We start from the raw sequence: 27,630 nt of genomic DNA on the forward strand, positions 1-27,630 counted from the left end.
CAGGATCATGACCTGAGCCGAAGGCAGTCGCTTAACCAACTGAGCCACCCAGGCGCCCCCTAAACCTTTCATTTTAAAGTGCTTACATACTTATTTCCAAAGATATGCATACTTTTATAATTTAAAAATACGTAGAATTATTTTAAACCCTTGAGTTGACTGCATGTAGAGGCCAAATCCGAGTAAGGAAGATATACTAACAATTCTTTAGAATAGAAATAAGCAAAATGCATGCTCAGTCTGTGCTTAGAAATAAATAAGCCAGGTCTAGCAAAGCCCACGTGGGCTGCGAGGACCCCCCACAGCGTCTCCAGGGGTCCCTCCTGTAGGACAGTCAGCAGACTCTGGCTCACAAGGGCATGCAAACACTCAGAGTCTGGGGCGCCTGCTGGCTCAGTTGGTCGAGCGTGTGACTCGTGATCTTGGGGTCATGAGCTCGAGCCCCACACTGGGTGGAGAGTTATTTAAAAAGATAAATAAAATAAATAAATAAAATTTAAAAATTCAAATGTGTATATATTCAGTATATAGAATTTGGAAATTTTCACAAGAGTTCTGCTTGGGGAGAAAATTTTACATCTCTGAAGATGGCTGAGTTCATAACTTCCAAAATCAAGAGTCCCTGGTTTACTTGAGAAATAAGTTATCCTTTCAAACTGCAGTCCAGGAAGTAAATGTTGTACATGAGTAAAACTTTGGAGAAGCATTAACAAAAAAATGTTTTAGCTACATCACAGGCATATTTAAGAAAAAGATACCATAATCTCAAGGTTTTTAACACAAAAGCTCCGTGTGCATACTGCAGGAGGTAAGGTTTCCGAAGTCCCCGGAAACCCCTGAACCCAGGGATTTGGAGAATGGTGGTAACATGCCAGGGACGTGCCCGGAGCCCCCGCTTAGCAGCTCCGCGGCCGGGGGAGGCGCCGCCTGGGGCCCGGCGCACCGGGCGCTGCGCGGAGGAGGCCCCGCGCGGAGGAGGCCCCGGCGCACCAGGCACCTGCGGCGGCGCGCGGGCGTGAGGGCGCGCGGGGCGGGATCCCGGGAGCCGACCGTTAACCGCCAGCAGCGGACCAGACCTCACGGGACAGGACCCTGAGAGGACTGCGCAGAGTGGCTCTGCCGGGCGGCAGCCACTACGACCAGCACCGGCAAGGAGACGCGGCCCCAGCGCTCGAGAATGGCGACCCAGCCCGCGCCCGCGCTACTCCTGCTGCTGCTGGTGACCCTGCTCCTGTCGGCGCACACCCGCATGGAGCCCACCGACACCGCGCCCACCCCGACCCCGGCCCCAGCCCCGGCCCCGGCCCCCGCCCCGGCCCCGGCCCCCGCCCCGACCCCGACCCGGGACGGCAACTCGTCGGCAGGCCAGCCCCTGCCGGGCATTGAGCTCAAGGCTGCAGCCCGCACCCCGCGCCCTGCGCCCGGCCCGCTCGCCCTGCTGGCCCTGCTCATCCCGCTCGCCCTGCGGCTGGAGCTCGGGTAGGGCGCCCGTCAGCACGGCCAGCACTGCCCAGCGTGGACACAGAGCGCCAGGGCTCACCGGCCTCCACTCCTTGACTTCGCTCGTAGAAATGGATCCAGAAAAGAGAGAATCCCACCATGACGGGTTTGCAGGGTGTGGACACACAAAGGTCACACCTCCTGTGATTCCACAGCAGACTTAAAGGAGCTGACGACATCCTACTGAGTTCAAGATGGGGCTCAGGAACTTTGGGTACCTGCAGCTCTACCTTGGGAATTAAAAGATATTTTGCCTTTACTTTGATTCATTAAATTTATAAAGTCAAAAAATGATTGGGTAGTATGCCAAGTGTTTCTCCGTATTGTGGGTGATGGGTAATGGCCAGGCCTGGCACCGGCCACAGCTCTTAGGAAGCTAGCAGCTCTCTTGGGAGCTGGTGGCTGCATCTAACTTGGGGACAGTAAGTGATGGGGGCCAGCACGATGACAGCAGACCATCCCCACGTCCAGCGTGTGCACTCTGCTGCCCTCCACATCCCACGCAGGCAAGAACTCCTCAGTACCACTGTTAACCTAATTCCTAAGAGCAGTATATAACCTCACATCTTCAAATGCTGCTTTATTTCTGTATATGTTGAATAATTTCTACAGTTCAAAGGTGACTTAATACATAACTTTTAAATCTTGAACACAAGGTTTGGAGTTACATTACATTCACCTGAGTTATAGTCACACTTTTTAATGTTTTTATCTTTATAACCCCACATTTGAACTCCTTCCTATCAATATTTTTAGACAGTACCTGGGACAAAGCCTAAAGTAGTTTCTGGAAGTTAATCTAATCCAACCATCAACACACACACACCCCCTCTGCTCCACGGTCCCACACGGACACTCCATTATTGAGCAGGCTGCGGGGCCTTCAGAACCAAAGACATGCCAGCCTCAGCATTCCAGAAACACCCAGAGCAAGAACAGCATGTGTGAACAAACTGCATGTTCTGGAGTGCACACTGTGTTTAGTGATTAAGCTTCGATTTATATAAAGTGATACAGTACTGACTTGCATTGAACACAAATGGCAAATTATTTTTTTAAAGGCTTAAGGAGCAATCTAAAGAAAAATCCTAATTTAACAGGTTTTACTCTATGCATTAAAGGATGGCCAATTACAGCTTTCTTTGCCATAAAGAATAATGGAAAGGTTGCGCTCCCATAGGAAATTACACTTTCTTGGTCACCAACCCTACGCCTTCTCTCTCACAGTAATGTTGAATTAACAACCCCTAACAGAAGACATGGAAATTCCTATCAGATGATCCAAGGTTTCATTCCAATCCCAGGCGTCTATCAGATTTTATCTCTATTTCCAGCGCTACCTGCCTGCTGGTGAAACAACTCAGGTACATGTTTTGTGGGGGGGAAATGTCCCTATATTGGGGATCAATCCTTTCTGCCCCACAGGGAAGATACCCAGTCTGGCCTAAAACACCAAGAACAACCTGGCTGTGTCTCTGAGGCTCAAGGATAAGGTGCCCAGCTCCTGACTTCCTGCACACCTGCCCTTGCTGGGGAGCTCGGCCAGGTGCCCGGTCCAGTGCTCACCCAGCTCCTGCTATCCACAGACACTCTTGCAAATGGTTCACACAATCATTCCATCCTCACAGTCATGAGGGAGGTATTAGTATCCCCGGTTTGCAGACTGGGAAACCAAGGCCCAGAAGGTCAAATAACATGTCAAGGTCACACAGTGACAGGTGGGATTGGGATGGCTGAAACCCAACAGTCTGGTTCCAAAGACCAGGCAAATAAGGACTTCCCTCAGCTGCCTCTCAACTAAAAATGAGAGGAACGTCCACAGACAGACAGGTCAGGGAGAGGGGGGAGGGGCCATGGGCCTGGGGCACCCGGGGGGAGTGTGGTCAGGCGGGAGGGGGCCGTGGGCACACGGGGCAACATGGTTGGGGGTAGGGGGCCGCGGTTGGGGGGAGGGGGCCACGGTCAGGGGGAGGGGGCTGTGGGCCCGGGGCATCCAGGGGAGTGTGGGAGGGGGGGAAGGGGCCATCGGCCTGGGGCAGCCGGGGCAGCATGGTTGGGGGGAGGGGGCCGGGGTCAGGGGGAGGGGGCCATGAGCCAGGGCACCCGGGACAGCGTGGTTGGGGGGAGGGGGGCCACAGTCGGGGGGGGCCGCAGTCAGGGCAGGGAGGGGGCTGTGGTCAGCGGGGAGGGGGCCGTGGGCCGGAGCACCCAGGGCAGCGCGGTCGGGGGAGGGTGGAGGCAGGTGGCAGCTGGGCCAAGCCAGGTGCTGGGGGTAAGGAGTGAGTTACAGTTTTACTGCAGCCCCGAGGGTTAGTCACGAGGGGACTGTCTGCGCAGGCAGGGAAGCAGGGAAAGGAGTGAGCTCTGGCAGCTGCAGGAAGGGTGCTGGGAGCATGAGGGGTAATTGAGGGCCCAGACAGGAGGCTTCTGTTGGGGGCAGAGGAGAGATGGTGGTGGCCTGTGGGCCACTGGGCCGGGGGGGCGGGGGGGGACATGGAGAAGCGCGCATTCTGGGTGGAGGATTAATGGGACAGCAGGCCCAAGGCATGCTGGGGACTCGGGGTGACCACCAGGAGAAATGATCCGGTTTCCGGCGACGTTCACCGTGAGGAGGAAAGGGTGGGAAATGGAGGAAAATAAGGCGGTTGGTTCCAGATGTTCGGGAACACCTGTGGGGCAGCAGGTGGAGAGGGCGGTGCGATGCGCTACCTGGCAGGCCTGGGGCCCGGGGCCTGCAGGGAACTGGAGATGGAAAAGCAGGGCCAGGCGGCTCCACCCAACTGCCTGCCTGTCCAAGGCAGCGCGTCCAGACCCCAGCGGCCGCCGTGCCCTCCCACCACCTCCTTCCCCACAAGCTCTGTCCCAAAGCGGCCCCCCGTTCCGCGCCGCGGCAGGCGCCTCAGGTCTCTGCCTGCCCCAACCCTTCACGTCCGGCCGGGACGGGGCCTCGACACCCCTCCCACACCTGTTCTGCCAGCACCGTGGAGAGCCTTCCAGACCACAGCTCTGACCTCACGCCCCTGCCCCTGGGCCACCCTGGCTCAGAGTAAGACTCAGTGACCGGCCACTGGCCCACCGGCCCGTCTGCCCACATCTGCCTACCAAACTCCCAGCAAAGCTCGCAAGTTTACCTTAAGTCTTCCAGCAGAGCTTTGCTCTGGTTCCCAATTAACCAAGCGACGGCACTGGGACCACCTCCCAGTGGAAAAGAGTCTGTAAGGAACCGGAGGGGCCCACCCCCTGTTCTTCCTGACCTGCAGCCGCCGCTGAGGAGGCAAATCCATGCCCACGTCCAATCCCTGCCGAAAACATGGGCCGGGCGGGGAGCAGCTGAACTTGAAGAGGCAGCTGGGTGGGCACACTTAACGTGGGGAAGGTCCCTCCCAAGCCCCGGACAGGCTCCCCAGGCTCCCTCGGCTCTCATGAGCTGTTCCGGATGTGCCCTTGGGGGTTCTGTGCAGGAGTCGACCTCAGACACCATGCCAGGAGGCTGCAAAGAAGTGGGTGAAGACAGAAGCAGGAGCCCCTGCCCCTTCCCTGCCTCCCGGGGGCTGTGAGGACAAGGCTGCGGCCGCCATCCCCGGGGCGCACGGCTGGGTGGTGACCTGGCCCGAGACGGCCCTTCCCCCAGACTCCTTCCACAGACACAGCAGCAAAAACCATGTGGGGGTCAGGGGACCCACGCTCTTGCAGAGAACCCAGCCCCCCCCCCCCCCCGTGGAGGGGGGCATAGTTACCGGCGCAGGCCGCACAGCTAGGCTGGGCCCACCCACAGCAGCCACGCACTCAGGCCACTCACTGCACAGAAGGGGCCCGTCCCTGCCCGGGGCACCCCGCACCCGTCCCCAGCCATTCTCATCACCAGGTAGGTCAGTCCGTCCAGTTTGGTGTAAAAGACTAACAAGGCCACTCGGCCACAGACAGCCCCATTCTCCAACATCGACTCCCCGCTCACCTGTCTCGTGTGGGGGACTCTCCCAACTGGTCCAGAACTAGAGAGGTAAGAAATGGAGCTGAGTACAGAACCCCGCAGCACCGAAGCCTCTGACGGTCAGGTACTAGGACTCCTGCAGACAGGGCTGTGGGGCACCGCCCACTGTCCCTCTTACCCGTCCTCACAGAGCCTGAGTTTGGTACGCGCAGATGCCGCCCGGGACCCTAGTGAGCAGAGGGGCGTGCAGCACTCTTGCGGACAACGAGATGGAGACTGGGGGTTTCCTGAAATGCCTTCCTGATTGAGACACCGCCCCTTCCTGCTTCCCCTCCTTCCTGCTGGGACATCAGGCTGCAGTCAGAAGTCACCGCTAAGCACGAGAATGAAAGAGCAGACAGGAGGGACACAAGGGCCCAGAAAGCACAGTTCCAGGCTGCGCACTTCTTGATACGAGGGGCCCAGGAGCTGAAAGCCACAGCAGCCAGGTTCCCTGCTCCATGCTGCCACACCAACCTGACCCAAACGCAGGCCAAGGGCTCTGCCTGGGCACAGGGACTGTGACCAGGCCTACTAGAGACCTGGACCCACAGCAGTGATCATGAGCTCACATTGCAGGGCAGAGGGAGAGACCACACACATGCCAAGCAGCGAACAGGGCCACTTCAAGGGCTCATCAAGCCGGGTGACGTGGACAAGATCAGCATGGGGGGGCGGGCAGAGGGAGACAGCCTCGCCAGGGAGACAACATGTGAGCTGAGGGCAGGAAGGCAGGCGGGCGGCAGCCTTATAAACACCTGGGGGATGACTGTCCCCACAGGGGCAGAGCAGACACACGGGACCTGGGGCGGGGGACTCTACTTGTGCAGATCCGGGTCAAGGAAAATGGAGGGACAGCAGCAAGGGAGAAGGCCTGTGAACTTTTTCCTAAGGGAACTTACTTTCCCCATGGTGAGGGGAAGTCACTGGAAGGGGTCAAGCCGGGGTCAGCTGCTGGGATGTGCCCCTGGAAGGGGGACTGCAGTGACCCCCTGAGGGTGGACTGCACGGGAGCGAGTCTGGACCCAGGAGAGCCAATGAAGGGAGACAGGAACAGACCGTGAGGAGCTGGACAGTGAGCAAGGCGGGGAAAAAGGAAGGAGAATGACCCCCGCCCCTGTGGGAGGGATGGGGATGACGGGAGATGCGCTGTACCACTTCTGGAGGGCGGCACAAGACCCACAGGCTAGGGAGCCATCGGCTCCCAGGGCAGGCGGGGAGCGTGGCCCTTGGGCTGAGGGCAGGCAGGGGCTGGGAATCAGGCAGCTCGGGCAGCTGTGTCAGACGCTGCTGAGGGCCTAAGCAGGACAGGACGGTGGCCACTGACCTTGACAAAGACAGGTCACTAGCGACGGGGACAAGCCATTTCAGAGGGACAGAGAGGCCAAAAGCCAAACAGAACAGTGAAGAAGGTCATGAGAGTGGGGACAGGCATCCAAGCTGGGAGGCCCCAGCATGAAGGCCAATGGCCTGCCATCCCCCACGCCGAGGCCCCAGCTCAGTCTGTTCTCAGATCACCTTTGTGCGCGGGACAGCTTGAGACACACAGGTCCGCACGAGCAGACACCTCCCTGCCTGGTTCGCTCGGTGCCTGTCACAGAGCCCCCCATGCCAGGGGCACTCAGAAAACACTGGCTGGCAGGAGGTGAGAAGAGCTGCGTGAACGGAGAGCCCCCCGGGACGAGGTCCTGAGGGCCCCAGGGTTCACGTGGACACAGGTGTGGAGCTGAGACCCAGCCGGACACAAGCCCTCGGATGCTGCTTCCCCATGCGGAGACCGCGTCCCGCCCGGTGACCACACCAGCAGCTAAACACGAGAAATACACTTCTCACCAAACCCACAACTCAAAAACATCCTGGGGAATTAATCAAAACTTTCCAGAACTTTACTTCAGGATTCCCAACATAAAGGTAACTTCAGGCAACAAACTAACACTGGGTCCAAACTGGGCTCACAGCCCCTGAGCTCTGCCCACAGCAGACGTCAGGACAAGCCCCTGACGGAAGCTGACCTCGTGGGTCCCTAACGAGGCTCAGAGTACACGCTGAACGCTGCGCTTCAAATCTGGCTACTCAGGGAGTTATGAAAAATGTTTCTGACTAATTCAATATATTTTATTTCTCAAAAGAGCCTCCATTTATAAACACAACATCACCAGAAACCCATCTTATGAAAGAGCACATTGTACGTCAAAATCGAGAAACCACCTCTTAAAGTTCTGTGAATCCAACGGGCTACAATCTCGCACAGCCACACAACAAATGACATGAGTCATGAGTGGTGAGCACCAACAGATCACCAGCAAAAACGAAGTGCCATAAATAAAGCAAGTTATTTAACTTGATTTTATCAAATGTTTTCTCTGCACCCAGAGTGTGACGGCTGTGCAGGGACAGGAAGCCAAAACCAGAGGTGCTTCTCAGGGCAGATAAGGGATTCGTGCCCAGAGTTACAGCCAGGAAGACAAGAATAATTAAGTTCTGGCCTGTTTAACAATCCAGAAGGCTGGGGCGCCTGGGTGGCTCAGTCTGTGGAGCGTCTGACTCTTGATCTCAGCTCAGGTCTTGATCTCAGGGTCGTGAGTTCGAGCCCCACACTGGGGTCCATGCTGGCCATGGAGCCTACTCAAAAAAAAAAAAAGATAAAAACCCAGAATGGGGGCGCCTGGGTGTCTCAGTTGTTAAGCGTCTGCCTTCGGCTCAGGTCATGATCCCAGGGTCCTGGGATCGAGCCCCGCATCGGGCTCCTTGCTCAGCAGGGAGTCTGCTTCTCCCTCTCCCACTCCCCATGCTTGTGTTCCCTCTCTCACTGTGTCTCTCTGTCAAATAAATAAATAAAAATCTTTAAAAAAAAAAAAAAACCCAGAAGGCCTTGACCAGCAGCGTCCACCTCCAGGACCTCAACACCCTGCCAGAGATTCCTGGGGCTGCAGCAGCCCCATCCGCCGCATCCCCCAGAGGCTGCCGCCTGGCCTCCTCCAGGCCTCTTCCCAAGAGAAGACACAGTGCAGGACACTGAGGCCAGGCCAGGAGACAGGAGGTCCTCTCAGACACTAGTGTGGACACACGACGACAGACCACAACCACCTGGACCCTCGCCACACAGGACTAGGTCCAGAACCACAGAATAAAATGCAAGCAGCGGCAAGAAGACACCCCGGGTCAGAACAGCAGCGGTGTGGCTCTGAGGGCCAAGCGCCCACAGAATGCCCGCTTCTCTCTGCTGATGGCCAGGGAGACCCGCCAAGGGGGGCGTAAGCAGGCAGCCACAGCTGGTGCACCCGGCCCGCAGCTGCCCGGCACCTTCCTGGGACCTGGAGCCACCTGGCACAGCATGCCAGTTGCTCAGCACCCCAGCGCCCCCGGCCACAGTCACCCCCGGTTCATCTGAGGCCTGAGCCCGTGAAGGTGGCTGTGTGGCCCCCAGGGCATGGCAGGAGCCGTGCTGCTTCCTTCCCCCGGAGCCTCTGCTTATCTCAGAGCCCGGGCTTCCTGGTTTTCATTGTTTACTGTGTAAATATTGGGGGCGGGGGTGGACTGCAAGGAAGATAGGAGACTCATCAAAAGATTTCAATGGCCTAGCAACAGATTACCCGGTTGGCTCTGAAAACCAGATAAAGACTTCCTTGGCTTTAGAAAACTAAACATGATGGGGCTCCTGGGTGGCTCAGTCGGTTAAGCATCTGCCTTCAGCTCAGGTCATGATCTCAGGGTCCTGGGATCAAGCCCCACATCGGGCTCCCGGCTCAGCAGGGAGCCTGCTTCTCCCTCTGCTGCTCCCCCTGCTTGTGCACGTGCTCTCTCTCTCTCTCAAATAAAATCTTAAAAAAAAAAAGAAAGAACAGAAAACTAAACATGATGCTAGTTTTGACATCTCTAGGACCTAAGATCTACCTTCAAGAAAGAGAAGTAAAAAATACAAAAATGTATGATGATGAATTATTACTCATATTGTATAGACTTGAGAAGCTCTATTTATTAAAACAATTCTTTAAGTAATTATTCAGGTAAAGTTAGATTTAAGCTATTCAGGGCTTCACTGATTTCCTCCATCTCACCTGCTGTGTTTTCGTACAACCCCTAATTTGATGATCCATTTAATACTTATAGAAATATATTTTGCTTTTCCATGACATTATTGTCAATGTATCAGTCTGGCTTATAAATTTAAGTACAGATAAATAAGATGTACCCATTTTTTAAAATCCAACATGTGCACAACAATGGAAAAATTACTTTTGATGAGGGCTCTTGAATTCTGATTCCAAGAATTAAAGGTTATCTATAAGGGTTCAACCATCATACTAAGACTTAGTCCCCATAATTATTATTTTCAAAGATTAGATTCCAAGGTGCAACTATACTGGAAAAAAAGGTAATATTCACTTCCACGAAAATGCTTTTGTTTGATCCCTCTTGGCAGCTGCAATATGGTAGAAAGAGTGTGGGGGGTGGTGGGCCAGCTCAGTCGGTCACTTCCAAGAGGCCAAAGTCGGCTGATAAACAAAGGATGGGTTTCGGAGGTTGCTTCCATCCTCAACAGACATCCCCGGCTGGTAAGGAGGGGTGTGGTGCAAGACCAGGGCAAGGAAAGGGAATATGTTTTTGGCTCTGGATCTCAGCTGGGCCAGGCGACACCTCTACACCGATGGGCCCTGCAGGTCAAAGGTTCTTCTCTGCAGACAGGATGCTCAGGGGGGCCAGGAGCCAACACCCACCCAGACTGTGTTTTCACACTCTGTGTCTCAATACCTCCCCAAGGAATGAGGAAAGTTGATCTTTAAGGGCTTTTAAATTGTCTGAATAAGTAAAACAGAACTATTTTCTCTTATTAAAATGGGCGAATGGATTTCTGAGGTCCACTGGCCTGCATCCAGCCTCCCTACCCACCATAACAGCTAAGCTCACCGGCGGGGTGGGGGGGGGGGGTGTCTCTAGATCTTTTTCCCCCAGGCAAACCCATCAGTCTCCCTGGGCTGAGGCCCACTTGCATCCTGATCTCCTCTACCCCACCTGATCTCAGAGTGGGTAGCAAATGCACAACAACGCCGTATGGTCCTTGGGAGCCAGGCTCCCATCCCTCGGAGCTGCCAAGCTACCAGGAGCACAGCCCCACATATACCCTGATGCCTTTGGGAGCCAGACAGAGACCACGCTGGTAGGGCATCAGCCTGCTGGCATCCAGAGGGCTGCAGAAGATGATGATGATGATGATGAGCTCACCCACAGCGCCTCCTCAGACGACAGTCCACCAACCACAGAGTGTCACTTCACTCATTCTTCCAAGCACTCTACCATCACAACCCTTGAAAAAATTAACCTTTCCTAATGTAAAACCACCAGATCCAATTCCTTTGTCTTTTCATCATGAGAATTTATTAAAAGCAGAAATAATTATACAAGTAATAAAACTAAACATCAACTAATATTGAAGCAGGGAATTTTGAAATTAAGCAGTGGAAGAAACTGGATTAACTGAAGGTTGATTTAAGTAATACCAGGGGCAAAGACAAGCAGATGTCTGAGTAAGAAGACGACTGGCAAGGCCAGGCAAACCGGAAAAACATGCAGCTTAAAGGTCTATCAGAACGTCTGCTGCCTTACCTCTGGCATCCCAAGTGGCTGACACATAGTAGGTGCTCAAGAAATACTTGTCAAATGATTGCACGGATAACTGAAAAGAGGTTCAATTTATACAAGGGAAGATGAAGAGCTACATGAATACAAGATGCTAGCAACCCCTCAGATTGGAGGACATTTATTATCGTGGAACCTACCTCGTCTTTCCAATAAGGTTAGTGCCACAGTAGTAATAATGATGGGTCAGATGCTCAGTTTTCCAACAGAAGTCCCTATGAGCCCTACGTTTTACTAGCTCGTTCTGAGGGGAAAACACAGAGCTGTAAATGCAGAGAACAGGAAACAAGGAGGAGCAAGGACAGGATGGTGACCAAGGTCAGACCAGCAGCTACCGGAGGGAGGCCGGAGTGCTGACCTGGACGGGCATGAGGAGCCTCAGGGTGGGCGTCAGAGTCGGTCACCAGGCTCCACACCAGCTCCTACCGGCTCAGGAGAGAGGACTTTCCAAAATTCTGTGAACCAGCTGACAGCTCATTGGTAGCTTGGAACAAACAATGGTGAAAATATTTATGCCACGGAAATTGGCAAATGCTACACATCAGGGCTCTTTCCACCCCCCTCCCTCCAAAAACACTGGCCGTTAAAAATTTACCAGCATGGCGCTATGCGCCTTACAGTATATAAACTATGCTCCATAGAAGTAAAACAATGGGGGGGTGAGGGGAGAGGGGAAGGGCTTATTTTGAAAAAGGAAACGGTATTAAGATAAATAGCAAATTTAATTTTCAATGTGTTGGAAGTAAAGAAGGAAAAAATGTTGAACATCAGGAAATCTTTTAATGAAATTTACTGTATTAACAGATTGGAGAGGAAAAACCATACAACCATCTCAACAGATGCAGACAAAGCATACCAAATTCTACTGCTAGTCATGATAAAGTTTATTTTAAAAGCCTCTCAGCAACTTGCTTCACTGGATAAAGGGTCTGCACGAAACGCCTTTGGTCAGCAGCACGCCTGGCGCTGACGCCCGAGCAAGAGGAGCGCCTCGGACCACGGCCGCCGTGTGAACAGTGCGTGTGGGGTGGAACCAGACACCCAGCCAGTGAACACAGGGAAAGGACGAAGATCAGCGGGAAACAGCATTATTTGCACAATTTGACCCTCTATCTAGAAAACACGAGACGCCAACGACAAACTGTGCACGGAAGCAGCCCGCGAGCCCGAGAGCCTTCCTGTACGGCAGGAACCCGCGACCGGGAAACCGCTCCGTGGGGCAACGGCGGCGGCTCTCGTCCCTGTGCACAGGGCAGACCGCTCAGCGATCGGTGGGCGGCCGGCTGGCCTCCGGGAGAAAGATCAGATCTCACTTCAAACTGTATAAAAGCAAATTTCACACAGATTAATAAGCTAAGTGTGGAAAACAGACTATAAAACTGCCAGAAGAAATGAAAGAGGAAAGACTCCTGAGGCAGGAAAATGTTCTCAGACGGGACTCAAAACCTAAGTCATAAAGGAAAAGTCCAGTAAAGTTTAATATATAAACATTTAAAATCTGTCTTTGGGGAAAAAAAATAATAAAATCAAAAGACCAAGGACAACCTAGGAGGACACCTGTAGCCATGTGACAGGTCCCCAGTAAGGGCCTCTGGTATCCCAATCAGCCGGGGCCCCAACTGCCTCCTCCCACTGGAGCCCGGCAATCCCAAGGCCTCCACCCCATAGCTCCGGAATGCTCCACACGGGGAGCGAGGGCACCAGAGTTCCCAGTAGGAAGGCAGGAGAGGACTTCTCACCCAACACAACTCTGAATCGTCGATGGCAATGGGGACAGATGGGAGGACCCCGTCCTCACCCTGAGCTCTACGGTGTCCTGTCACGTTCCATCATGGGCTTTCTTCTTCAGCTTCCTATTTTGAAATGACAGACTTACAGGAAAGTTGAAAACAGTAGAGAGCTCCCCTATATCCTTCACCCAGCCTCTCTTCATCCTACAGAATCGCTGATAAATTACAAAATTAGGAAATCAACTCGAGCACAATACACAGGCTGTATCTGCTTTCACCAGTTTTCCTACTAAGACCCCCCCGCGCCAGGACCCCATCCAAAAGCCGTGCTGCGTTTCACCATCGCGTCCCCTCCAGAAGCTTGTCCTTGGGCACCTGGGCGCTCAGGGAGCGCAGGTCAGGTGTCGTGCTGGGTCTGTCTGCTGTCCCCCGGAGACAGCGCCGTGACTGTGCATCTGGGGCAGGAATGCCAGAGACGTGATGTGCCCGCGTGCGATCTGCGGTAGGTGGAGGTGACCGGTCTTATCACAGGACATGGTAACTTGCGTCACCCGGGGAAGGTGTGTCTGCTGGCTTTCTCCACTCTAAAGTTACCATTTTTCCTTTTTTAATAAATAAATAAGTTGGGGAAGAGATACTTCGAGTCTAGGCCAATATCCTGTTACTCCTCAAACTTTCACCCGTGAGGCTTAGCCCCCGTGCCCGAGCCCCACCCGAACCATTGCTGTGCCGCCTGCCTCACGCTGATGCTCGACGGCCTCCTCCTTTCCACACTGATTAAGTCGGACTCTTCTGTCGAGAAGAGCTGCCCCTCCGCCCCCCGAGTATTGACCTATTTATTCAACCATTTGTTCATATCAGTATGGAGTGGCAGGTCGTCATTCTAGTCTGGGGATTATAAACGGATACTATCATCACGAATTTCCCTGCTCAGCCGGACTCAGCTGTGGCCCTCTGTGCTCCTCCGGGGCGGCCCCCGCGCCCCCTGGACATGCCCCGCCCTTTCGGAGCACGTCCTTCTTTCCGCACCGCCAGCCGCCCTCCTTCAAGGAGCCCTGTGTCTTTCTACTGGAGAAGGGTGCTCGGGCACACTCGTGTTGCTGGGCCTTGCTGGGGGACAGAGCCAGGACACGTGCATTCATGTGTATCTCCGTGTCGCCGTACCTGCCCACCCCTGTGTGCACGTGTTAGACACCATGGGTTTACATGGTGACCCGGTCCCAGCCCAGCAGCACCAGGCCCTCAGCCTTCCTCCTGGCTCCGGGTACCGAGCACAGATTCACTGTCGGCTCTGTCCTGTGAGCTCACACTGCTGACCTGACCCCTGTGAGAAACCAAGGCACCGCTGGACTCCCGCCCCACAGAATCTAGACGAACCGTGGCTTTCCAAAACCAGGCTAACACTTTCTTCCCACCTCCTCTTCTGTGGCTCCATCACTGTCTGTCCTACATGGGGCTTGTTTCTGTTTGTAGTCCACGTTCGGTCCCCCACATCTGGCTGAAGTTAACTTATTTCATTCTGGGGCCTGCGGTTCCAAGAGTCAGGTTGTACTGACACGTCCCGCGCCCCCACACCTGCAGCTGAGTCTACTCCCCTTCCTTCCTACCCAGCCCCCACCCTCGCGGCACCACCTTCGGCTCTGGCTCGTCCTGCCCACGTGCCTTGGGCACGAACGTGTGGTGGAGGGCAGCGCACTAGACACTCTCTGGCGCTGTGCCCCCCTCGCCTTCTGCACGTTCTGGAGATCACCCTGAGTCAGTTCACAGAGACTGTCCTCCACACAGCACTCTGTGGACGGTCAACACACGTGCATGGATAATTAGGTTATCTCCCTACAGCTGGGGGTGTCCCCTCAAGCTAGACCCCTGGAAGGGCAACTGCGGGGTCAAAGCACTCGGCACACGGAGTTCTGTAGGCTGAACGGCGGTTTGAACATGCCCAACTGTGCAGCTCTGATCTCCTCGGACGGAGAGAGAAGAGATCAAATGTTGGGAAAGAGTTCATCGGCGGGGCCCTATCGGGGACACCACACCCGGGGCTGTCATCACACCCTGGCAGCCAATGCGGCATCATGCCCAGGACACTTCATCCTGGAAGTGAAAGGTTCACACGATTCAAGAAGCTCAATGCACCTCACAGAGACCTAAAGAGCAAACCACCTCAAGTCTAACAAGCGGTTTCACCACCTTGATCAACAACAATGAAGAGCTTTGATCCGAAACCCCGCTGCAGAGCCCACCCCCGCACGAGCATGCACACACAAAGCTGGTTTGCCCGTGTTCAGAGCAGCGTTGTTCACAAACACTCCAAACGCCCAGCCCAGTGAAGGGCTAAAACAGGTGTGCCGTACGGAGCGGTGGAGTCCTCGTCGGCAGCTCACCGAACGAGCCATGGAGCCATTCCCCCACACGGGGAACCCCAAAGCCCTTGTGGAGCGAAGGAAGCCTGACAGGAGACGCCACACCGCGTGAGTCCCCGTTAGTGAAACGTCCAGAAGAGGCAGATCCGCAGACACAGGAGGTCAGTGGTTGCCAGGGCCTGCGGGTGGGATGAGAATTCACACAAACACCAGAACATTCTGGGGCCGACGCAGGCGTAGCATGGCCGCACAGCTCAGACATCTGTGGAAACCACTGCACTGTCCGCTTGCAGAGGGCACACCTCACGGCAGCCACCGAACACAAAACAAAACCTCCTTACGGCGCCCCCCCAGCTTTGGGCTCCGCGTGCATCTTCCTGGAGCACCGCGCCCACAGCTGGATCACACGTGCCCCCCGCAGCGCCCCCTCCCACAACCCGTGCGACCGGGAAACACTGGTGGTCCTCGCACGCCAGCGCGCACAGCCTGCCCTCTCCTGGCTCCGCCACTCACAGCGGCGCTCCGTCCACAGCGGACGTCCTGCCTCGACGCCTGGGCTCACTAACAGAAGAAACCTCCCTTTCCTACAGCAAGAGCTTTCGAGAGAACCACCTGATTTCCTCAAGCACTCCTCGCCTACCCTGCCGAGCCAACGGAGGGCTGCTCCACATGGGGAGTTTTAGGGGGCTGGGCGGGACAAGGGGCACCCCACACGGGCTCTCTGCCCCCCGCCACCGCCCCCCACACCCGCATCACATCCTGCCGGTTTGGGCAATACCTGCTTTTTCTATGGAAACATCAATCCCTCACCGTTTCGTCAAAGGAAGAAAATTAAAGGAGAGGAAGCTTCATAGTAAAATGATCAACTATGTCACTCATTCGTGTGCTCGTGGGTGAAAGCCCTCTACTATGTGACACAAAGAACAGAGAGAGGAAGAACTCAAGGGTAGCAGTGCGGAGAGGTAAATGTAACCGTGATCTACATGCGGTGACCTGCGCCACATCCGCGGCTGGACACGGAGCCAGCAGTCCTGAGACTGGGCTCCCCCTCTCACCACTTCCAGAAAGCAGCCCAAACCCGACAGGACTGATCTTCCACAGGGTTTCAGTGATGGTCAAATCTAGGTTGAACTCTATGACCCCAAATTATCGTGGCTCTTGAGTCCCATGATTCACTCCTACGAATTCCACATCATCCTGGATTAAGATTTCCCAGCAACTCCCAAACCAGCTTCTACCTGAAGCAACAAGTAAGTCCTCAGTTCACTGCACCTGCCGCTCCCTCCCCGGGACATTATTACATGAGGTCCTTTAAATGCTTAGGTGACTTTGAATGAAAATAAAGTTTTGCCGTATTAACAACAACAAAAACGGTAACCGTCTGAAGCGCCCAGCCAAGAGCGCGGTGATAGGACAGCGACACGCCGTCAGACCCGGCGCACGTGACCGGTCAAGAGGGATCCCTCTGTCTGATTGTTATTTTGGGCAGATTCTTGTTCTGAAAACAATCAAGACTAATGAGCCTGCACTTCCACTGATGGATCTCACTGGTCGCCAGGACGGGGCAGACGCGACCCCTCTAACCACTGCGCTGTCAGCTGCGGCCCGAGCACAGAGCCCCTGAAACCACAGCCCGGGAAGCACGTGCGCCAAGGGTCCGTGCCGTCCACGGTTCTTCAGCGGCGAGCGCCTCGCACAGCACGCACGGCTCCCCTTCTCTCCGTGGGGACACCCCCTCCCTGAGGCAGAAGCCCTGCCTGGTGCAGCGGGAGCTTGGGTGAGAAGCAGGCTGCACAAAGCCTTGCCTCCACAGAGAGGAACCTGCGAAAGTAGGCGCCTGGCAGAACCCATTCGCCGAAAGAGAAGACAAGGAGACGAAGGAGCCGCAGGCGTGGGGTTAGGACGGGAGCGTGGGCAGAGGGGAACCTGGTATCACGACTGACTCAGCCTTGCACAGATGATGAGAAGCTCCCTTACGTCCGTGAGTGAACGCCTCTTCTCAAGAAAACCAAGTCGCGGAGAGTCAGAGAACCGGTGCATCCCATCAGCAGCCGAAACAGAAAGGGAAGCTGACCTATGCGCGCTGCCCGCACACCAAGGCACAGACTACAGTGCCCCTCCCAAACTGACCACCTCGGTTTCTAACTCTATAGTGTTACAAGAGAGGGCTAATTAAATATCACCTGCTACGGAATCATCTTTAGTTAGCTATGATAAGCTTTAGACTTTCACACCTGGAAAAACAATCCTTGCTCAATTTAATTCCCGACAACCAACATACACTAGTCCCCTAAGACGAAGAACATGGAGAAGGGCCTGTCGGGAGTCCCCTGGAGCCAGAACCCATGACTGCACCCCCAGATCCTCCCTTCCCGCAGCTCGCCTCCTTCAGCAGGGCTGAGGTGACAGGACAGTGTGCCAGGTGCGAGCCTCTGGTGGGTCCTAGCGGCCAAGAAGGGACAAGGCACTGCCTACTTTCGACACAGGACTGCACACAGGTTCGAGGACAAATATTTGTGCAACAGCTGACTGAATGACCCTTGAAACACTTAGACTCCTGCATACAACAGTCTTCCGGAAGTGGAACAAAGCTTGGAAGTCAGCCACCTGGCCGGCCGGCCTCGTTTTACCCTCGGGGAACCTGCGGCAGGATACTGAAGGGAGGGCCCCCAAGTTCAGAGGCAGGGCTGGGATTGGACACCCAGCTTCCTAAATTCCAGCACACTCTCTCGCTTCCTCTCTTCCTCCTCCACCGAGCACCTTACCGGCCACCTTCCTCCAGGTCTTCGATCCTTTCGATCCTTGAGGCCTCCACCGTTGAATCTGGTATGTTCCATTTTACTTGGCTCTTCTCCGAAACCTCCCAGAATTCCTCACGTTCTCATTTTTGTCCCAATGTAGTGATAACCGTTATGTCTCTAACTGTTAGCACGCAAGAGAACGTGTCTAGCTGTGCGTCGCCCTAAGGGTTCAAATGGTGGCAGCAGGACACAGCCACTCTGGTAGGCTGAGGACACGCTGTTTTCAACAGACTAAATTACGATATTGTCCTTCAGGGTTTTACAACAACTCTGAATGTTTTGTAAATGTTTCTCCTCTACAAAGAAAAGCACAAAAATCTGGAGATAACACAGACATACGGGGCATAAATAGACGACTGATTCACCAAGTACGGCGGGAGCAGGGGAGGGGTGCTGGGGGGCTCTGCCATTTACCACCTGCACAGGAAGTAAGAAAACGTTAGTCACTGTTGCACAGACCCTGATGACCGCCCGCTCTCGGCCATGTGCCGCTCTGAGCCCCAAGGATGGAGGCAGAGCAAGAGCCCTTCCTCCCTGAGGCTTCCGCTCGCTCGCTCACTCGGAGGGCAGCCTGATGGGAGGCAGGGGGGAGTGGGTACGGAGAGTAAGAGTAACAGAAGGGATAGCAGGACACACGGTGGGTGAGGAGGTGAGGGTGCAGCGGGGTGAAGCCCAGAGATGGCTGGGGGCAAGGCCCCAGGGCTGGAGGGGGGCGGGGGGGACGGCAGGCCCCTGGGAGGGCTCAGAGATGGGGGAAGCGGCAGGGCTCTGGGCAGGAGACGGATGGATCCATCCTCCCCACCGAAGGCTGTGACCCGGCTGCGGGTCAGGAACAGGCAGAAGGAGACCCGGGGGGGAGGCTACTGAGGGAGGCAGGCAGGAGTGTCTGGAGCAGTCTGAGGCTGATGATGGCGCCACATAAGGAAGAGCTCCTCAGAGCTGCACGAGCAGCAGGCCAGATTAAACTGCCTCCACCAGGCCTGACACACAGTAGGAGCTTCCTGAATGTTAGCCAAATGTTACCCAGCTTTCCCAGAATGTACTGAACTGAACCTCTTAACATCCGATCCCCATCTGAAAAATGGGTGTACGCCCGGGAGGAATAACTGACCAAAGTACAAGGACTCCTAGTTCCTGCCAGTTCTGCCACACAAAGTTGGTTTGGGGGCAGAGGGAGAGGGGCAGAGGGAGAGAGAATCTCAAGCAGACTCCCTGCTGAGCACAGAGCCCAAGGCAGGGCTGGATCCCACGACCCCGAGACCATGACGACCCCGAGACCATGACGACCCTGAGACCATGCCTCGAGCTGAAACCAAGAGTCGGACGCCCAGCCGACTGAGCTACCCAGGCGCCCCTGCTGCACCTGTCTGTGTCTTACAAAAAATATGGTATACACGTTCCAGATCACATACACGTATGCTCACATTCTGCACATGACCCACCAAGGCACAAGTGATTTGCAGATTCAAAGAGAACCTGATGTAAAGTGATGCCCATAACTGAAGGATCTTCATCTCAGGTCCTTCTGAGCATCATCACAACTCAAAGAGTTCTAAGGGCCCCTCCTAACACCTCCTGTTTCCTCACCCCCTAGACTCCATCCCCGCTCAGCCTGGCGCCCCATCACCCCCAGCCTCAAACTCTGCATGCACAGCTCACCTCTGCCGCACCCTCCATCAACGACGGACCCCCAGCTGCTCCAACAAGCAGGGTTCAGCAGGTGTCCCTTCCACTGGGAATGTCCTTGTCCCCCCTCTGGGCGGGAAGAGCCCGTCTCCCCTGAATGTCAGTGCAGCATCCCTGCTGAGAGAGGCCTGACCTGCCCAGCAGGCCTTGGGGAGGAGCCGCCCTCTGACGCCATCTCCCTCAGCCCTTGTCTCCTCAGTCCCCTCCAGACAAAGGAGCTTCGCGGCAGAGCGTCTGCCCTTGTGGCTGGCTTAGCCTCCCCGCTGGAATGTTGGCCCGAGGAGGCCCAGGCCTTCTCCTTCAGAGTGCGTCCTTCCATGATGACTCACACAGAACCTGTCACTGCGGGAAAGAGCGCCCAGAGCAGTGGAGACCAGTTTTCCCCTGGCACAGCCCACGGGCACACGCAGGGAGTCGGTGAAGGCTGCTTCACACCTCAGCCCGTTGGTGGAACTCCTGAGGAGACGGATACTTCAAGCCTCCGAACCTACCGCAGACAACACGAACCAGCGTGCAAGAAGAGGTCGGACGCCTGAACAGGAGCCTTCAGCAAGCGCTGCTACCCCGGGGGCGATCCAGCGTCACTGGGCCGGAGGCAACACCCGTCCCCCCAGGGCTGGGGGGGGCCGTCCTAGATGCAAAGCTGCCATCCTTCTGGACAGCTTAAGACAAAGGAAGCACAAAGCAGGAGGCCAGTCTTGCTAGTCCTCAAGAACAGTACCAACTTCAGTGAGGAAAGGTGCCAACGTCTAGTTAAGTTAATGACACTTTCAGAGATAAGAGAATTATTTTGATAAAGTAAAATGCCATTTCCACATGTATCTTTCTATAAGGATGCCCCAAGCATGTCTAACACCAGGAGCTAATAAGAAACTGGATCCTAAGTCCTAGAGCACAATCCCCAAGTTTCTGGGACTGAGCACAAAATTCTATTTTATTTTATATCTTCCTTTCAAAAGGGCAGCATGTCTTTTAGAAATACTCGTGAAGTCAAGGTTCCCACGCACAGAGGTCCTGCTCCTCCAGCCTTGCCTCTCACCTTCTCAAGGACATGGCTCCTACAATTACCCTTTTCCCAACATAGTATAAAGTTGTCCTCCTCCACTGGATCGCTCTTGTTAACCCATAAACACACCATCATCATTTCCATTTAAAAAATAAAATCACCTGGGGGCGCCTGGGTGGCTCAGTCGTTAAGCGTCTGCCTTCGGCTCAGGTCATGATCCCAGGGTCCTGGGATCGAGCCCCGCATCCGGCTCCCTGCTCCGTGGGAAGCCTGTTTCTCCCTCTCCCTCTCCCCCTGCTTGTGATCCTGCTCTCACTGTGTCTCTCTGTCAAATAAATAAAATCTTTAAAAAAAATAAAAAATAAAAAAATAAATAAAATAAAATAAAATCACCTGACTCCCCGGAGCCCATGACCCCTCCAGCTGCTGGCCCACTCTGAAGCATCCTCCATGTGACACTCCCCCACAGCGCCCTCGGCCACTGCAAGGCCCACTCCGTCAGCCCTACATCCCGGGCCACCAGACCCTTCTGGTTTCCTCCTCCAACAGACCACTTTACAGTGGATATTGCCAGACCCTCCTCCTCCCATGGACCCCTTATCAGAAGACCCCAGACTCCACCCTGTCTATACCCACTATGCAGCCTGGTGGTTTCAAACACCAGCAACAGCCAAATGACTCCCAAATTTACATATTTGGCCCCAACCTCTTCTTGAGCCCAACCTTGAATTTCCACTTGTATCCAAACATCTCCACTTGGATGACTAATCATAAAAATAACAAGAAAAGTAAACCCCCTTTAGTACTGTTAGAGGTACTATTTTAGGCACTTTACGTTAGCTCAGTTTATTGACCCAACAACCATAGGATAAAGGTTGCCACTGCTCTTCCTAATTCATGGATCAGAAACCTGAAGCAGAGGAAGATTAAACAGCTTGCTCAAGATCACACATCTGAAATGCGGCGACACAGAGATCTACGCGGCAGCACGCTCCTGGCCCAGTCTGTGGGCGTACCTGCTGGGGTCCCACACGGCCAGTCCCCAGCACCCGCTCTCTGCCCCACACACTCACACTTCCCCAACTCTGCCATCTCATCGCCAGCGCCAGCCAGCTGCTCAGGCCAGCAGCCCTGGGATCGTTCTGGGATGTTGCAATCCCGGCAGGCTTGCCTACAAAACATGCCCCAGTTCACCGGTTCTCAGACGTGTGTTTTCCCGTGTCTGAATACTCCGAAATCGGAGGTGCCCCGCATGGGTGGCGTCTGAAGATGACAGGAGACAGGACAACATAGCCCATCAACAGGTCAGTCAACAAAGGACCGGAAACCTTTCCTTGGCACCCGCCAATAAGATCAAGCAAGCACCCAAACGGACAGAGCAGGCATCAGCTGCTGGGAAGACAGCCCCAGCCAGCAGGGATGAGGACTTCAGGAAAGCCGGCACAGGGAGCAACAGAGGGGCAGCTCGGAGCACATCGATGCTCAAAGGCTGACTGGGAAGAATCAAATTTTAAATGGAAAGAAATTTTATAATTACTGTATTTTATTTCACTTCTGTTTTCCTTTTTTTTGAAGGCACAATGGTATGGTTTTAAAAGTCGATGCTTCAAGTCCAAGAGCACTGTGAATGAGCAGAAGTGAGGCCTAAGTGGTACAAAGGTACCACATCCCAGTGTAACTGGCAACATTTTCCCGCTAATAGTACAGAGCCTGACAGACAGCCTGCCGGATCTGATGTCACCCCCTGTGCCCCGGCCCCAAGCCCATGCTGATCTCGCCACGTGCCCCTGCAGCAGGGATGGTAGGAAGAGCCCCTGCGGTCCAGGGGCTCAGGGCAGTCCTGGCTTTGCCCCTTACGTGTGCCCTCACTGGAACATGGGAAGACACATAACAGGGCCCACCTTTTGGACTATGCCGAGAGTTAAGTCAATAGATGGAAGGTGCTCCAGAAGCCTGGCTTGTCCCGCTAACGCTAAGGTCAACTAGGAAGGATGGGAGAGAGGAACCCCCCTTCTGAAGGCTCCCCCTCACACTGTGATGACAATCCAAATTCCTTAGGGCAGCCTCAGCCCTCCAGCCTCCCTCCCTCTCACTGGCCTCCCCACGCTTCCAAGCATAGGACAAGGAAGCTCCTCTAGGGCTCCCCCTGCCTGCCTGGCAGCACCCAGCTCCTTCCATCCTCTGAGCCACCTCCCAGCACCCCCCCCCAGCCACCCTCAATTTTATTTTATTTGCACTTCCTGGCACTTAACACTTTAGCTGGGGTTTACCATCCCCTCCTCCCCCATAATGTGAATCACAGGAGTGCAGGAACCACTCTTACTGTGCTCACACCCATGTCTCCAGCACCTAGAACGGTACCTGGCATGGGATGAACACCTGCCGGGGATCCCCCGGGAGAAACAAACTGACCTAAGGGCAAGCAGAACTTCCCTGCACTTCCAGTAAAAATTCCAGGTACCTCCAGGCCACCACACCCTCCCCACCCCATCTTCATTTCAATCCATCACAAAGATGCCAAACTGAAACCCAAAGTCCTTTTTCTCTGTACACTCCCAGAGCACCTTGCACACGAGAGTGGAGGACAGCAGCAAGGGGTGCGAATCAGAGCACCGTTTACAACGTCATAATTCGGCACTAATGGTCTGGGCCCCACAGCCGTCCAGCTCTGCAGTAAGGCCATGTGAAGACCTCTCTCGGCCACTGTGTCTTCCCTGGCCACACGCCAAATGAAACACGAAAAGTCCCTCAAGGAATAAAGACATTTTAATTGCTTCAATGTACAATTTTTATTTTATTTTTATTATTTTTTTTAAGTAAGACCTATACCCAACATGAGCTCAAACTCATGACTCCAAAGAGTCACAGCTCCACTGACCAAGCTGGCCAGATGCCCCCAATGTACAATTTTTAAACGAAATTCTCACTGTTTACCTTTTCTACCACATATATTATGAATATATTTTTACAGGGTTTTTTTTTTTTACCACCACCATTTCCGTCACACCAAATTATAAATTTGGAAATTCACATTTTAGAAAACTGACACAAAAAAAAATCAAGTTTTTAAATAAAATTGGAACTCTCTAAGCTTTTCAGTTTCACACTAAGATTGACAATTTTTCTTAAACAAAATTTTTAAAGGCTGGTAAGTATATAATTTCACCTATTAAGCTCCAAAGTATACTTTCCAACCATCTGCTATTTAAATAACAGTCCTTGTTCCAAAGTTTAGGACTAAGGGATTGTGGGGACTAGTAAAACACGGTCGGTTTCACCTGCACCCATGTATAAAAACTATTCACAGCAGCCCTGTTTGTTACAGCAAATATTAAAAACTGTATCAAAACATACGTACAACTGCGACTGCATTTTGACCACTGCTTGGAGATACACAATCAGCTGGCCACAGAGGAGAGAGGAACTGGAGTGGAATGAGCTTTAACTCTTTGTACCTTCTGAACGCACTGTTACATTTTTACATCTATACATAAAAATGTTTATGCTATACATCTTAAGGTTTTACAACTGAAGTCACGTGTCTTAATTTTTACAACGTAAAGCCATAAAGCGATTACTACAACTGCCAGCATTTGAACTTTTTTGAACTCTCTCTTGCTCAGCACTGTACCCCCAGCCCTGTAACAGGGAGGGCCCAGCACACAGCAAGCCACAGATGTATCTGTCAACTGAATTAAGTCTGCTTTACCCATTCACCGGACAAATATAAGTTTAAAGAATTTTCTAATTCCAAAAATCTGAAAGAAACTGAAATGCTTTCACAGTGGGTCAATTCACAAAGGAGTGCATTTGCCTATGAACCAAGAAGTTGTTTGCCGATGACGTTATTAGCTAATTCTCCTCTCCTCACCTCCCAGTACTGACTTTATGAGCACACTGCACCTCGAGACACATGTGTCATCAATTTCTCAGAGCTGGACCAATTTTCTTTTCACCACTGCCCCCTGCAGAAAGGCCTCCTTTTCCCCCTTCCAACTATAGCCTCCAATTTTGAAGATGCAGTTGAATATATTCAGTCTCAGGAACCCTCAGACATCTAACAGGGCATTACTCACAGATGATGCATTCCTTTCAAAGCCCTTGTGAGTCCCCTGCCTCGACCTCTGCCCTCTGGCAGGGTCTCCGCACCCAGCTCAGCAGGTCTCATCAAATATTTATCAAGCCCCTGTTGTGGGTGTGCACTGGGAGAGGATCTGCCCACTGGAGGAGCCGTGCAGGCGAGGACAGCTAATTCTCCTATCCAAGGTGGAGCAGTCCCACCCAGCCTGCCTTCTCCCTTCCTCCTCCGGGAGACCATGGGCAGGCAGAGGGTAGTCTCTGCCCCAAAGAAAAGATGGGTCATTAAAAGACATTTCCCAGGAACAAGACAACAAGACAACCCACTGTTCTAGAAAATGCAGCTCTGGTGGCACCTTCAAAGGAATAAAAATATACAGGTAAATTTAAGAGGAAACAACGAGGATTAAATCAGTATTTCTATTCCCGAAGCTTACTGATCTATCATCTTAATTAGGGCACTAAGTAAAGAAGCAAGTTTGATATCAAGCCACTTTTCGTTATACTTGAAGAGTGGAATGCTAACCATTATGGTTTCTTTATTAAGGAAACAAAATGTCCTTATCAGAAGTAACTAGCAAAACCTGGTGGCTAAAAATATTAACTGCGAAACACACACAAGGGTGCCGGACTCTGACAAATACCGGGACCAGAGCACGTTTCTCGGGTCTGTAAACCCGGACTCCCAACACTTTTAGCGTCCACAGCTCAATGTGACACCTTCCCTCGGACCCATCCACAACTCGGTAATTTTCCTACTGCAGATGTGAACACGTCAGAATTCACCTCGGGCCCCCAATCGCCCCAGATTGTTCCGGATCGCTCCAGACGCCCGCCACCCGCCGCGGGAACTTCCCCGCCCCGGGCCGCCCGAGGCGCAGAGCATCCCACGCGGACACGGCGCCCTCGGGAGGGGACTCGGGGCCGTCCGGGGTGCAGCCTTATCCTGGGGGGCCCAGCCTCCCCTCCTCGGGGGCGCAGCCTCATCCCAAGGGCGCACTTTCCCCTCCCCGCAGCGCAGAGCTTCCCGCGCGGACGCCGTGCCCTCCAGAAGGGGACGCGGGGCCGTCCCGGGCGCAGCCATCCCTCCCTGGGGCCGAGAGCATCGAGCAGACGCGGCACTCCCGGGGAGGAGAAGGGGCTGCCCTGGTGCAGTCTCCCGTCCCCAGGGGCTCATCTCCATTCCGGGGTGCAGCGGGAATCCCCTTTATCCCGCAGCTCACCTCAACCCGGGCGCAGTGTCCCCCCCACTGGGGTGCAGCCTTATCCCGGGGCGCAACCTCCGGTCCCAGGGGCGCAGTCTCCCCTTCATCCCGGGACGCAGCCTACTCTCCCCGGGGCGCAGCCTCTCCTCCCAGGAGTGCAGACTCCCCTTCATCCCAGGAGCAGTCTACCTCCCCCCCCCAACACACACACCAGTGCAGCTTCATTCCAGGGGCGCGGCCTCCCCTTCATCCCGGGGAGCAGTCCCCCCCCCACCACCGGCGCAGCTTCACCCCGGGGCGCAGTGCCCCCCCCAGGCGCAGCTTCATCGCGGGGCGCAGTCCACTCCCCCACTGAGCGCAGTTTCATCTCGGGGCGCAGTCCACCCCCCCACCACCACCAGGCGCAGCTTCACCCCGGGGCGCAGTGCCCCCACCAGGCTCAGCTTCATCGCGGGGCGCAGTCCACCCCTCCACCCGCGCAGCTTCATCGCGGGGCGCAGTCCACCCCTCCACCCGCGCAGCTTCATCCCGGGGCGCAGTCCACCGCCCCCCCACCGGGCGCAGCTTCATCCCGGGGCGCAGCCCCCCCACAGGCGCAGCTTCATCCCGGGGCGCAGTCCACCCCTCCACCCGCGCAGCTTCATCCCGGGGCGCAGTCCACCCCTCCACCCGCGCAGCTTCATCCCGGGGCGCAGTCCACCGCCCCCCCACCGGGCGCAGCTTCATCCCGGGGCGCAGTCCACCGCCCCCCCACCGGGCGCAGCTTCATCCCGGGGCGCAGTCCGCCCCCCCACCGGGCGCAGCTTCATCTCGGGGCGCAGTCCCCCCACAGGCGCAGCTTCATCCCGGGGCGCAGCCCCCCCACCGGGCTCAGCTTCACCGCGGGGCGCAGCCTCCCTCTCCCGCGGCGCAGAGCATCCCGCGCAGACGCGGCGCCCCGGGGAGGAGACGCGGGGCCGTCCCGGACGCAGCCTCCCCTCCCCGGCCGGCCCGCACCCCGCCGGGCAGCCCCCCGGACACCTCCGCCCGGCAGCCCCTCGGGACCCCCGCCCGGGCCGGGCAGCACGGGGGTCCCGCTTGCGGCGCACGCCCGGCCCGGCCTCACCACCTGCTCGGCGGCGCTTACATAAACGCGGCCCCGGCGGCGGTGCCCGGCCCCGGGGTCCGAGCCCGCGCCCTCGCCTCGCCTCGCCTGGCCTCGCCTCGCCTCCCCTCGCCTCGCCTCACCTCAGCCGCGGGCCCCTGCGCTCCGCACGCCGCGCCCAGGCTCGGACCGCGAGGCCGCCCGGGCTCCACTCGGCCGCCGGGGCTGCGGCGCGCTGGCCGTGGCCTGGCGCGGCCCCGAGCGCGGCCCCGAGCACCGCCCGACCCGGCCGCCTCCGCCGCCGCTGCCGCCGCCTCAGCCTCCGCCTCAGCCTCCGCCCTCCGCCCTCGGCCCTCGGCGCCGGCTCCGCCTCCCCGCCGCCCCCGCCGCCGGCCGCGCGCACGCCGGGGGGAGGGGGCGCCGCGGCGCAGGACGTGCGCGCGCCCGCACGCCGCGCGAGCCCTCCCGCGGTCCGGCGCTGCGGGTCCGCGCGCGTCCGCCGGGGCCCTGGTGCGCGGTGCGGCGCGTGCTCAGAGCAGGTGGGGGCCCGGTGGGGTCCGGTGGGCCCCGGGCT

At 55.5% G+C, this 27,630-nt stretch overlaps 1 protein-coding gene and 1 long non-coding RNA gene across 3 annotated transcripts in view; one reads left to right on the forward strand and one right to left on the reverse strand.

Annotated features, from left to right (window-relative positions):
- ADARB1 (adenosine deaminase RNA specific B1) overlaps nt 1-27,384 on the reverse strand; it is a 129,963-nt gene extending 102,579 nt beyond the window's left edge. The window contains exon 1 of one of the 2 annotated variants that reach the window (XM_036073271.2): nt 27,200-27,384. The gene's annotated coding sequence lies outside the window, so the exon portion shown is untranslated. The remainder of the gene's footprint in view (nt 1-27,199) is intronic. The other variant, XM_036073268.2, reaches the window with a different exon arrangement.
- LOC118523596 (uncharacterized) lies at nt 17,097-23,465 on the forward strand. Its single transcript, XR_004911187.2, has 2 exons — nt 17,097-18,023; nt 22,266-23,465. It is a non-coding gene; the product is annotated as an uncharacterized LOC118523596 (long non-coding RNA).
- Nucleotides 27,385-27,630: the final 246 nt, after the last annotated feature.

This window comes from Halichoerus grypus, chromosome 1 (genome assembly GCF_964656455.1).
Source record: "Halichoerus grypus chromosome 1, mHalGry1.hap1.1, whole genome shotgun sequence".
NCBI classification, from domain to species: Eukaryota; Metazoa; Chordata; class Mammalia; order Carnivora; family Phocidae; genus Halichoerus; species Halichoerus grypus.